A 14,586-nucleotide genomic window follows, 5' to 3' on the forward strand; every position below is an offset into this window, starting at 1 on the left:
CACCTGCAGCACTGTTCACCACTTGCAAAATTTGCCCCCTGCTGGTAGGGACGCAGGAACTAAAACCAGGGTCCTTGGCCATTGTAACAATGCACAAGCAGGTGTACTCTCAACTGGCTAATTCTTGACTGAGCATTTAACATAAGGAATGCATCCCTTCCTTCCCCTCCTCTTTCCTTCCCTTCCCTCCCTTTCCCTCCCCTCCCCTGCATTCCCTTTCCCTTCCTTTCCCCCTTCCTTTTCTTTCCCTCCCCTCCCCCTTCTTCCTCCCCCTTCCCTTCCCTTCCCTTCCACTCTCTTCCCCTCCCTCCCCTCCCCTCCCCTCACCTCCCCTTCCCCTTCCCTTCCCTTCCATCTTTCCTCCCTGCCCTCCCCTCCCCTCCCCTCCTCTCCTCTTTTTTTTCTTCTTTTCTTTTGTTATAAATGGGCTTTAACACTCTGGGTTGATTTTCAGACAGTCAGAAAGAAGGACACTCAAGCACCAAACCTTACTCAAGAGGAGTGGAAACCAGTCCTGAACCTGGGCTTTGCACTTAGGTGTGAGAAAGCTGTCTCAGTATTTTGTCAGTCTTGTGATTCTGTCTTAGTTTGAACATTCATATCAAGTCTCCATGTTTTGTTTTTTATTTTCTGAAATTGTAAGCTGAGATTGTAAGCTTCATAGAATTGGAAAAGCCCCAACTGGGAGTCAGGCGGCAGTACAGTGGGCTAAGCGCACATGGCACAAAGCTCAATGACTGGCCTAAGGAAAAGTCCCACTATGTGAATTAATGTTGACGGGATATTGAGATATTCTCAGTGTCATCTCCTCCTTTGCCACATCTTGAGTGGAATTTGAGGAAATCATGTTCAGTGAGATTATCCGGAAGAAGAAGAATACTGATAAAATCACTCATAGTTGGGACCTAAGAAACAAAGGACAATTCAGTGGTGGGTACAGTATGGAACTATAATATAACCCTGTCATGACCTTATAAGCCATTATTAAATAACTACTAAAAATGAAGCAATGTGTTTATACAAATGGAAGAAAGAAACGAGGGAAAAGGAAAGCAAAGGGTAAAACTAGTGGTGGTGCATTGCAGCGAAGCAAAGGAGAAGCAGGAGGTGGGAGAGGTCTCTGGAGGTAGGGAAGCTTTTTGCATTTTTCAAATTTTGTTGCCCTTGTATTTATTGTTATTGTTGTCATTGCTGTTGTTGTTAGATAAGACAGAGAGAAACAGAGAGGAGGGGAAGAAAGAGAGGGGAAGAGAAAGAGAGACACGGTGTGCAGACCAGCTTCACCACCTGTGAAGAGATCCCCTTGCAGGTGGGGAACCAGGGGCTCAAACATGGATCCTTATGCTGATACTTGTGCTTCACATCATCATGTGCACTTAACCCACTGCACTGCTGCCTGAATCCCAATAGTGAAGCTTTTAACTGGTGATGGGAGTGATGCACAGACACCTAACACAGAAGAAGAAGAAATCACATTCATATGATAACAACAGTCTTGTAAATTACTATTTCCCTAATAAAAGGATGGGGGGAGAAGTTAGATTGCCCTAATGAGATTACACTGTAGCACAGACTGTGTAGCTGCTCTTTGTTAGAATAGCAGTGGACCCAGTCAGTGGGGTGACTCCTTTATGGACACAGTGTGGTAGTCAAAAGTGGAGGTCTCATGCTGGATGCTTTTTTTTTAAAATTACTACCTTTTTTTCCTCTCTCTCATTTTCAAAAACAAAAGTTTTTGAATGCCACTGGACTTATCTGGAGATTCCTGTATGTCACTTAAAAACTGGATTCATGGTGCTGGCATCAAGCCCTAGTGATGCTTTTGACAGAAAAAAAAGGGGGAATGAAATTTCTCAGTGACCTCTACTCGTACCTGTACTTGTATGTAGAAAAATGAAAACTAAGAATCTACCTTAGACCATCAATATCTTTTTAAAATTTTATTATCATTACCAAGGCTTCACAACTCTAGAATGACCTTTTTCAGAAACTACATAAAGCAGTAGAGAGAAAGAGGCAGGGGGGATGAGAGAGGGCAAGAAAAGGAGAGCTAGAGCGAGATCGAGAGAGAACACAAGAGAGAAAGAGGCCACAACTGTCTCTAGTGCAGTGGGGGGAAGGCTGGAAGCAAAACAGAACAAGCAGGGCACCATCTAAGTGATTTTTTTTTTTTCCCTATCCCTCTACACACATCTTTTTAGAAGTATCCACTGAGGTGTTAAGAAAGGGACATTACAATCCAGCTCAGCTATGGCCTGTGTACTGGAGTTATTCAGTGGAGGAAAAAAAAATTGTTCTATACCTGCCCAAAACGCACTTGCTTTTTGGTATCTTTGTCTGTCTTTCAGAAATGTGAAGAAATTGACTCTACTTTTCTCAGTCTCAATCCTCCTAATAGTGTCATTTAGTATCAGTCACAAATTGAAAGGACAGGAAAGGAAGATAACAAAGAAGTCTAAGTAGTGTTTTATTTCTAAAACCCTCAGGGACACACTCCAAGGTAATTGGCTATATTTCCAACAAAGCCACAAAATTTCACTGTTGTTTAAGATGGAAAGAAATGCTAACACTTGTTAAACAATCATCATTGGTTAGAATATCTACATACATAATCAAAATAAGATCTGGTTGTCTTTTATCTGAAGTTTTTTTTTTTTTTTTGCAGAGTTTCAAATAACTTTGATTTAGTTACTAAGATATACAAATCAGAAGATTTTACATAAAATTCAGACTACTGACTTCTGTGAAGCTGTAACGACACAGAACAACTTAAACAGAAAGTTACATCTTGGGAGATAGCTTTGTAGGTTGGATATCTTTGACTTACAGATAACAACCACCTTCTCACTGTGTGTCCACAGTCTTCTCGCCATCTCTGTGTGTGTTTTGATCTTTCTTCTTATGAGGACATTAGTTGTGTTAGATTAAGGCTCATTATATGATGTCATTTAATTTTAATTGCATACATGAAGGTATGCATTCCAAACTCTTAGAGATTAGGGCTTCAACATGGGGGGGGCATAATTCAGTCTATAATAGCCCACATGATAACTAAATAGATATGAGACATAAAGAGATTTGTTCTCATGCTCATCAACATATTCCATTGCTCTCTATTGTCTTCCCGAACCTGGAAGTGAGTTTCACTAGCTTTTTATCACTGAACATTTATTTTTTCCTATTTTCCCTAAGTACATTGAATGCATTTCTCTTTTTGTTTTTTTTCCAACATAGTTTTATAATCCCATCATTCTTGCTTTGTACATTGAATTCTAGTGCTCCCCTGCCCCTTTCTTTCTAGACAGTTTTAAAAATATTGTTTAAGTCATCCAAGTTTGAGTTTGGTCCTTCAAAGACAGTATCAAACTGATTCATGGAAAAATTTCAACTGACATTTTCATTCTTTTTCTTTGCTGATATACTTATTACATATAGCACTTGATGTTGGTGGCAGTCATCTGAGCAACAGTGTCAGTATCATGTAAGAAGTTTCTAGAATTGCAAATTCAATAGGCCCATAGTTACTGAATTAGAATTTGAAGAGAAACCCAGGAATATAGGTCTTAGCAGATGACTTGGGAGCATTTTAAATTATGAGTACTACTAATTTAGAATATAAATCTGAAATCCTTAAAACTTCTTACTGATTTTTAAATTTTAGTTAATTAATTAATTTTACTAGTGCATTGTTCATCTATTGCTTAATGGTAATATGAAGATTGAACCTGGGACTTTGGAGCCTCAGACAAGAATGTCTTTTGCATAACCAATATTCTATCTTCTCTACCTCTGATTTCTACATTTATTTGGTCATGAAAATGTAACATTTGAAAGTATTCAGAAATTTATTTCCATATCTAAAAAATACTTGCATTATAACTACATAACATTAAAATTTTGTCATCATGTTTATTTTGTTGGCACTCATGTAACCAAAATTAATGTTGAAATACAAATAAATGTATATAGGCATGAAATAATTATTTTCGCACATTTTAAAATTAGAAAGATAAAATTTGTTCACTTTTCATGGGTTTCCTTGTTTCTTTATTGATTGATTCAAGTTTCTAGTGGTTGTCAAATCATAAAGAGATTTTACAGCTTAGCAACTTACTAAAATTTAAACAAATACATTTTTGTTTTACATTTGAAAACAGAACAATTCCAGAAGTCCAGCCAAATTTATCACTTGTCAATACTGAAGAAGAGGGAAGAATTTTTTAGCAAGGGATAATGAAAGGCTGCTGGTGATTTGGAAAACTCAATTCCCTATTCTGAAAACTTGATACTAATGTCAAGTAAAGTGAATGCATCTCTAAGTTTACTTTTTATTACAAAAAAAAAAGAATAAATTTGACAAACTGGAAAGGACATAGACCATAGGCCAGCATGCTGTCACATTTTTAGTCCTAACTATACGTTCTTGATCTGCAGCTAAGAGTCAAGAAGAAGAAATTAAAGCGACTGCTTCCCAAACACACATGTCACGAAATTTCAAGATTGGAAGAGAGTAAGAATTAATTGATAGACTGGGGAGACAACATCATGGTTACACAAAAAATACATTCACGCCTGAGACTGTGAGGTCCCAGATTCAATCCCCAGCATCACTATACCCAGAGATGATCAGTGTCCTGCTCTATCTCTGCATTTTGCTCTATATCTGTCACTTATATATTAAAAAAAAAACACATTATATATATAAAGAATTAACTTGGCACACTTAGTAGAGTGCAAAAATTACTATGTGTAAAGCCAGGTTTAAGCTCCCAGTCCCCACTTGTAACGGGAAAGCTTCATAAATGGTGAAACAGTGCTATAGATTTCTCTCTCTCTCTGTGTGTCTCTCTCTCTCCCCCCTCTTACTCTCTCATCTCCTCCTACCTTCTCAATTTCTCTCTGTATCTATCAAAAATAAACAAATAAACAAATAAATATATAATATAAATTAGAATTAAAAATAAAATAATTAACTGTTACAACTTTAGCGAATGCATTCTATGAGCTTTCTCTCAGGAATATTTTCCCTTATAGAAGTTTTATATGATGGATATATTTAAAGAAGAAGACAAAATCGAGGCAGTGAATAAGATGAGAATGAGATGGTATTTAAAAGCACCTAAAAGGTAAATTTCATGACCAAGGAGGTGATTTAGTAAGTAGAATATAAGACATTCATGCCCAAGACTCCAGGTTTGATCCCTGAATATGCCAGAGCTAAACATTGCTCTCGTCTCTCTCTGATTACTTTTCTCTTCTTTCTTATTCATGTTTAAAAATAAATTAAAAAATGTTGATTTCTTTAAAATAAGTTATAAATTATAAATTCATGAGATACTGAATTCTATAAAGACTACAGGAAAAATTCTATGTAATACTGTGTTTATTCATAAAAATACCTTGGTGAGGGAGTCTGGAGGTAATGCAGTGGGTTAAGCGCATGTGGTGTGAAGCTCAGGGACCAACATAAGGATCCTGTTTGAGCCCCCGGCTCCCCACCTGCAGGGGAGTCACTTCACAAGAGGTGAAGCAGGTCTGCAAGTGTCTATCTTTCTCTCACCCTCTCTGCCTTCCCCTCCTCTCTCCATTTCTCTCTGTCCAATCTAACAATGACAACAATAATAACAAAAATACCTACAACAATAATAAAAACAAGGGCATCAAAGGGAAAATAAATAAATAAAATTAAAAAATAAAAATACCTTGAATGAAGTTGAAATATTTTCCACTCTCAAGACCATTAAATGAGTGAATGACAGATTCAAATTTTGATTCAGTGTGTTCTGATTCTAAATCATGTGATATTTGTATTATATTTGAAGTATCTTGGTAGTTGTTGTTGAGCCAATGTGGTTGTGCGCAGGCCACGGAGAAGAGAGAGGGGGTCCGGAGCGAAGAGGAAACACAAAACTTTATTTGCGCTAGCACCTCAGAGTTGGGTGCTAGAGAAGTAGGTTGGGCCACGTGGAGGTAGTGAAAATGGCTGCCTCATGCAGTAACCTTTCCTGTGTCTGAACACCGGAGTGAATCGCTGGCAAGAGAGAGAGGTGTGGAAGAAGAAAGGCTTTTATAGGAGCAGCAAATATTCTACAGGAAATAATACAAGAAAACTTCCCAGACCTGAATAACAGAAAGGATATCAAGGTTCAAGAGGCCCAGAGAGTACCAAACAGAATCAACCCAGACCTGAAGACACCAAGACACATCATAGTCACAATGAGAAGAAGTAAGGATAAAGAAAGGATCCTAAAGGCTGCAAGAGAGAAACAAAAAGTCACATACAAGGGAAAACCCATAAGATTATCTGCCGACTTCTCCACTCAAACTCTAAAAGCCAGAAGAGAATGGCAAGTATCTATTGAGCCCTGAATGAAAAAGGGTTTCAACCAAGGATAATATATTCTGCTAGACTTTCATTCAAACTAGATGGAGGGACCAAAACCTTCTTAGACAAACAACAGTTAAAGGAGGCAACCATCACCAAACCGGCCCTGAAAGAGGTTCTAAAAGACCTCTTATAAACAAGAACATCACTATAATACTGGCAATATATCAGAAAAAACAAAAAAAAATTTTTTTGAACAATAGCACAACAATACATTAAATCCATAATATCAGTAAATGTCAATGGCTTAAACTCACTGAAAAAAGGCACAGAGTTGGGGGATGGATCAGAAAACATAATCAAGCCATATGCTGGCTTGCAAGAATCCCATCTATCACAACAAGATAAACACAGACTCAAAGTAAAAGGATGGAAAACTATCATACAGGCTAACGGACCACAAAAAAGGGCAGGAACAGCCATTCTCATCTCAGACACGATAGATTTTAAATTAAATAAAGTAATAAAAGATAGGCAAGGACATTACATAATGATTAGCGGTTCAATCAGCCAAGAAGACTTAACAGTTATTAATATCTATGCACCCAATGAGGGACCATCTAAATATGTCAAGCACTTACTGAAAGAATTTCAAATATACATCAGTAGTAATACAACAATAGTGGGAGACTTCAATACCCCACTCTCACACTTAGACAGATCAACAAGGCAGAGAAACGACAAAGATACAAGAGAATCGAATGAAGAGATTGACAGACTAGACCTCTTGGACATTTTCAGATTCCTTCACACCCCAAAACTGGAATACACCTTCTTTTCAAATCCACATAACATATACTCAAGGATAGACCACATGTTAGGCCACAAAGACAGCATCAATAAATACAAGAGCATTGAAATCATCCCAAGTATCTTCTCAGACCACAGTGGAGTAAAACGGACATTTATCAACAAACAGAAAATTATTAAAAGTCACAGAATTTGGAAACTAAACAACATACTCCTTAAGAACCACTGGGTCAGAGACTCACTCAAGCAGGAAATTCAAATCCTGGAAACAAATGAAAATGAAGACACTACTTATCAAAATATTTGGGACACAGCTAAAGCAGTACTAAGAGGGAAACTTATAGCCATACAATCACATATTAAACACCAATAAGAAGCTCAAATGAACGACCTTACCGCACACCTCAAGAACTTAGAGGAAGAGGAACAAAGGAACCCTAAAGCAACCAGAAGGACAGAAATCACTAATGTTAGAGCAGAAATAAACAACATCGAAAATGAAAGAACCATACAAAGATCAATGAAGCCAAATGTTGGTTCTTTGAAAGATTAAACAAAATTGACGAACCTCTAGCCAGATTCACCAAACAAAAAAAAAGAAGACTCAAATTGAATTGTAAACGATGGAGGAGATATCACAACTGATACCACAGAAATCCAGAGAATCCTGAAACACTTCTATAAAGAAGTATAGGCCACCAAGCTAGAGAATCTGGAAGAAATGGAACAAACCCTAGAAGCATATGCCCTTCCAAAACTGAACCAAGAAGAACTACAAAAGCTAAATGCACCAATCACAGACAAACAAATTGAAACCGTTATTAAGAATCTCCCCAGCAACAAAAGTCCTGGACCAGATGGCTTCACAAATGAATTCTACAAAACTTTCAGGAAACAGTTAGTACCCATACTTCTTAAGTTTTTCCTTAAGATTGAAGAAAAGGAATACTCCCTTCCACCTTTTATGAAGCCCACATCACCCTGATACCAAAAGCTGATAGGGAGAGAACAAAAAAGGAAAACTACAGATCAATATATCTGATGAACATAGATGTCAAAATATTAAACAAGATCGTGGCCAACCGGATACAGCAACACATCAAAAAGATTGTTCATCACGACCAAGTGGGATTCATCCCAGGAATACAAGGCTGGTTCAACATCCATAAGTCAATCAATGTCATTCACCACATCCATAAAAGCAAAGCCAAAAACCACATGATTATCTCAATAGATGCAGAGAAAGCCTTTGACAAAATCCAACACCCTTCATGCTCAAAACTCTACAAAAATGGGAATAGATGGGAAATTCCTCAAGATAGTGGAGTCTATATATAGCAAACCTACAGCCAACATCATACTCAATGGACAGAAGCTGAAAGCATTCCCCCTCAGATCGGGGACTAGACAGGGCTGTCCATTGTCACCGTTACTCTTCAACATAGTATTGGAAGTTCTTGCCATAGCAATCAGGCAAGAGAAGGAAATCAAAGGGATACAGATTGGAAGGGAAGAAGTCAAGCTCTCACTATTTGCAGATGATATGATAGTATACATAGAAAGACCTAGAGAATCCAGTAGAAAATTACTGGAAGTTATTAGGCAATATAGCAAGGTATCAGGCTACAAAATCTATGTACAAAAATCAGTGGCATTTCTTTATGCAAACACTAAATCTGAAGAAGAAGACATCCAGAAATCACTCCCATTTACTGTTTCAGCGAAATCAATCAAATACCTAGGAATAAAGTTGACCAAAGAAGTGAAAAGACTTATATACTAAAAACTATGAGTCGCTACTCAAGGAGATAGAAACTGATACCAAGAAATGGAATGATATCCCATGCTCATGGATTGGAAGAATAAATATCATCAAAATGAATATTCTCCCCAGAGACATATACAAATTTAATGCAATACCCATCAAAGTTCCACCAAGCTTCTTTAAGCGAATAGAACAAACACTACAATAATTTATCTGGAACCTGAAAACACCTAGAATTGCCAAAACCATCTTGAGGAAAAGAAATAGAAATGGAGGCATCACACTCCCAGACCGTAAACTATATTATAAAGGCATCATCATCAAAACAGCATGGTACTGGAACAAAAATAGGCACACAGACCAGTGGAACAGAATTGAAAGCCCAGAAGTAAATCCCAACACCTATGGGCATCTAATCTTTGATAAGGGGGCCCAAAGAATTAAATGGAAAAAGGAGGCTCTCTTCAATTAATGGTGCTGGGAAAACTGGATTGAAACATGCAGAAGAATGAAATTGAACCACTTTATCGCACCAGAAACAAAAATCAACTCCAAATGGATCAAAGACCTAGATGTCAGACCAGAAACAATCAAATACTTAGAGGAAAACATTGGTAAAACACTTTCCCACATACACCTCAAGGACATCTTTGATGAATCCAACCCTATTGCAAGGAAGACTAAAGCAGAAACAAACCAATGGGAATACACCAAATTGAAAAGCTTCTGCACTTCCAAAGAAACTATTAAACAAACAGAGAGACCCCTCACAGAATGGGAGAAGATATTCACATGCCAGACATCAGACAAGAAACTCATCACCAAAATATATAAAGTGCTCAGCAAATTTAGCACCAAAAAAGCAAATGACCCCATCCAAAAATGGGCAGAGGAAATGAACAAAACATTCACCTCAGAGGAGATCCAAAAGGCTAACAAACATAAGAAAAACTGCTCTAGGTCACTGATTGTCAGAGAAATGCAAATTAAGACAACACTAAGATACCACCTCACTCCTGTAAGAATGGCATACATCAAAAAGGACAGCAGCAACAAATGCTGGAGAGGATGTGGGGACAGAGGAACCCTTTTAGATTGCTGGTGGGAATGTAAATTGTTACAGCCTCTGTGGAGAGCAGTCTGGAAAACTCTCAGAAAGCTAGACATGGACCTTCCATATGATCCATTAATTCCTCTCCTGGGGTTATACCCCAAGGACTCCATAACACCCAACCAAAAACAGGTGTGTACTCCTATGTTCATAGCAGCACAATTCATAATAGCTAAAACCTGGAAGCAACCCAGGTGCCCAACAACAGATGAGTGGCTGAGAAAGCTGTGGTATATATACACAATGGAATACTATGTAGCTATCAAAAACAATGAACCCACCTTCTCTGACCCATCTTGGACAGAGCTAGAAGGAATTATATTAAGTGAACTAAGTCAGAAAGATAAAGATGAGTATGGGATGATCCCACTCATCAACAGAAGCTGACTAAGAAGATCTGAAAGGGAAACTAAAAGCAGGACCTGATCAAATTGTAAGTAGGGCACCAAAGTAAAAACCCAGTGGTGAGGGGTAGACATGCAGCTTCCTGGGCCAGTGGGGGTTGGGAGTGGGCGGGAGGAATGGGTCACAGTCCTTTGGTGGTGGGAATGGTGTTTATGTACACTCCTAGCAAAATGTAGACATATAAATCAGTAGTTAATTAATATGAGAGGGGGAAATCAATTGTATGTCTCAAAGTTTCTCAAAAGACAAACTTAATATTTTTAATATATAGGCTATGTATTTGATATGTGGACTCTCTCAAAAGCGTAGACCAAGTAGATTAGAAGCATCCAATAGCACAGCTATATACAAGTTACTGGATACTGGACAGCAAACCATAACAAAGGGACTTTTCAAAGTTAACCCAATTAACAAATAATGTGATGATAATATTAACTATCGATTGTCTATTTGAACCCTAAGACAGCAGGAACCTCACATCTCCACTATAGAGCCCCTACTTCCCCCAGTCCTAGAACCCTTGGATAGGGCCCACTTTCCCATATGCATCTCCCACTCCAAACCAAATAATATTGCATCCGCCAATCACAACCTAACCAATGCAACGATTGCCACCTCAACATGCTTCACCTCAGACTGTATCCAGAGACTTCACGTGTGGAATGACAACCCTTCAGCTTCATTACTCGGGTGAGACCTTTCCTTTTATAGTACACTCTAATTTCATCTCAGGCAGTTCACTTTCTAACAAATTCCCATAACCTAGATATATACCAGTTTCTGTGAGAGAGAGCTTATGTGCACACGTATCCATAAACTACTGCAAAATATATACCTGAAAGCAGAAGTACACTAGAGTTTGCAGTGAGTACCTCCCTAACACTTCCTCTCCACTATTCCAAGCTTGGGATCCATGATTGCTCAACAAATTGTTTGGCTTCATATGTTAACTCTCTTTTCAATCACCAGGTTCCAGATGCCACGTTTACCAGGAAGGTGTGGATTTGGTCCGATGACATGGGAGAGGGAGCTACAGAAGTAGAAGGTGCCGTGGAAACTGCTGTAGTGGCCGCAGGGGAAACTGCACACATATCTACGGGGACGGAGCTCTTGGGGTGGACTGCACATGGTTTAAAGTCCTTAAATGCTGCCTTTAACTCCTGTACCTCAGACACTAGGTCTCTTAATGATGACATATCAGCAGGGGTTGGGGTCAGAGAAGCCTCAGGGGAAGCCAAAACCGGGGCGGTAGGAGGAGGGGCTAGATAACCGGAAGCCTCAGGGGAATCAGGGGGCGGGGCCAGAGAAGCAGAAGGAACTGAACACATGTCTGCCACAAAAGGAACTGAACACGTGTCTGTAGGAGCCGAACACGTGTCTTCAGGGACAGCGGGTGAAGGGGTCATGGAAGCCACAGAAGGAACTGAGCACGTGTCTGCAAGGACAGAAGTTTGGGTGCTGACTGCAAATCGCTTAGGGCGTTTAGGTTGTAAGCACGTATCTCTTAACTCTTGTATCTCAGGAGAAGCTGAACCCTGGGCGGCAGGGGGCGGGGTCGGAGGAGGAGCTTCCTAACACATGTACGTGTCTGTGGGAACGGAAGTTCTGGGTCTATCTGCTGATCCCTGAGGGCATCTGAGTCTTAAGCACATGTGCTTTAACTCTCGTATCTCAGCCTCAAGGTCACTTATCCTCATGGCAGACCACGTTGTACATATCTTGTAAGTGGCAACCACAGTTATAAAAATCCAAGAGGTAGCAGAAATTAAACCATCTGTGAGAGTGCGAATCTGTCCCAGGGCAGAAGGAGATAATTACTGGGACATCTCCTCATAAAACGAAAAAATTCCATGGTGGAGGGAAACGTGGGGCCACAGAGGCGGGCGGATGCCACTTACCTGTGTCTGGGCGGCCTTTCTGGACCTCAGGCTGGGTGTGAGTGTGGGACACATTGAGCGCCAGATGTTGTTGAGCCAGATGTTGTTGTGCGCGGGCCGCGGAGAAGAGAGAGGGGGTCTGGAGCGAAGAGGAAACACAAATCTTTATTTGTGCTAGCACCTCAGAGTTGGGTGCTAGAGAAGCAGGTTGGGCCATGTGGAGGTAGCAAAAATGGCTGCCTCATGCAGTAACCTTTCCTGCTTCTGAACACTGGAGTGAAGCGCTGGCAAGAGAGAGAGGTGTGGAAGAAGAAAGGCTTTTATAGGAGCAGCTTTCATGAGAATGGGAAGGGGGAGGAGTAACCATAGCACTCCAGGATAGGATGATAACTCTCATGAGAATGGGAGGGGGGAGGAGTAACCAAAGCACTCTGTATATCGGGATATCGTGGGGATATAGACAATGCCCTGAGGGCATAACATGGCTGAACAGGCACTCCCAAGAACGTCCCAACTCTCCAGGGAACTAGCAGTAGCCTGAGGGGAAAACATGGCAGATGTGACTGCATCGGCATAATTTCCCAGCAGGTAGTGTCCCTGACCTAAACTTATGATAGTTAGATTTGTAAAAGAATGGACAGGTAGATATGTAGAGAGTAAAATGATCAGTCTGTTTAGTTAAATTCTCTTATATGGGGCCGGGTGGTAGCTCAGCAGGTTAAGCACACATAGCAGAAAGTGCAAAGACCAGTATAAAGATTCTGATTCGAGCCCCAGGCTCCCCACCCTCAGGGCAGTTGCTTCACAAGTGGTGAAGCAGGTCTGCAGGTGTCTGTTTTTCTCTCCCTTCTCTGTCTTCCCCTCCTCTCTCCATTTCTCTCTGTCCTATCCAACAACAGTGACAGCAATGATGAACAACAAGGGCAACCAAAGGGAAAAAATAGCCTCCAGGATTTGTAGTGCAGGCACTGAGCCCTAGCAATAAGCCTGGAGGCAAAAGAAAAAAAAAGAAAAAAGGAAAGAGAAATTCTCTTATAAAAGATAGGTAGATTTCCCAGAGTTACAGAGAAAGTAAATGATAATATAAAGATATGAACTTTTTTTGTAACAGCAGGAAATTTACAATGTCATCACTGTTATTTTACTAAGGGAAAAATAAAGTACACAGAATTTAAACGTCTCTTTAGATTCACTATACTAGCATACTTTCTTTTTATTTAATTGACCATGGCACATTTTTTCTTGCTCTTAAACTTCCATTTAAAATTTTTCTATTTTTTATCCAATAGCTCTAAACCTCCCATCACATTTTCAATAGAAAGTTTCCCTTTGTGAGTATTGATTAACTCCAGGGGTCTCCCCCACACCAATTCAGGTTATTAATAAGCTTTACTGTACTCATTGCCTTTGGAAGGGTTTTGACAACAGCCAAAAGACTTGAAAACAATTTCTTTTTAGCTTTTGAGTTGAAAAACTACAGTCATCCTTTATAAACTAGAAAAAAACATGGTGAAAACAGGAAATTTTTTTTTCCAAATTCAACATTAGAAAAGCATCAATTGAGGTAAGAGATCAGTGGTAGATGGTAGGAGAAAAACACTTGGTGGTTGACTGAAAATAAAAACAAACAGTTAAGAGGAGAAAATAACTTAAACTCCACTGTCCAGTTTCCAAAGAAGCAGTCAGGTAAATAAATGGGGGTATAGAAGACTGAATCTTGAAAAAATATATATATTAATAAGAGATACAGAGAGAAAGAAAGAAAGAAAGAGAGGAATGAAGGAAGGAAGGAAAGGAGGGAGGGAGGGAAGAAGGAAGGAAGGAAGGAAGGAAGGGAGGGAGGAAGGAAGGAAGGAAAGAAAGAAGGAAGGAAAGAAAATGTTAGACTACCCTTTTACTTGGCTCTGGGTGCAGAGGACTGAACTTGGGACTTCGGAGTCTAGGGAATTAGAGTTTCTTTGCATAAACATTATGTTATTTCATATATAAATTTCCCATACCTTATGTATAAGTCTAAAGGATGCAATCAGAGAGACTATATACTATATTTTGGGACTATTTAGATATATGACAAATTAAACATTGACATATATTTGGCTTCTAATCTACCTCATGTCTCTTTTGCCTGTGTGTTTTCATATGCCATAGGTACCAACGCCATGATCACAGAGAACAAGGGATCAGCTGAAATCTCTACTACATTAACTATTTGATTCGGATTGGTGCTGGGGTAGCAGCAACATGTGTTGAGAATTGGTTGATTGAATTTAAGATTGATCTAAGTCATCTAAGA

At 39.4% G+C, this 14,586-nt stretch overlaps 1 long non-coding RNA gene across 1 annotated transcript in view; it reads right to left on the bottom strand.

Moving 5' to 3' along the window:
* LOC132534041 (uncharacterized) overlaps nt 1–12,427 on the bottom strand; it is a 35,976-nt gene extending 23,549 nt beyond the window's left edge. The window contains exon 1 of the long non-coding RNA XR_009545755.1: nt 12,315–12,427. This is a non-coding gene — a long non-coding RNA (uncharacterized LOC132534041). The remainder of the gene's footprint in view (nt 1–12,314) is intronic.
* Nucleotides 12,428–14,586: the final 2,159 nt, after the last annotated feature.

The sequence above is a fragment of the Erinaceus europaeus genome, chromosome 17 (genome assembly GCF_950295315.1).
Source record: "Erinaceus europaeus chromosome 17, mEriEur2.1, whole genome shotgun sequence".
NCBI lineage: Eukaryota > Metazoa > Chordata > Mammalia > Eulipotyphla > Erinaceidae > Erinaceus > Erinaceus europaeus.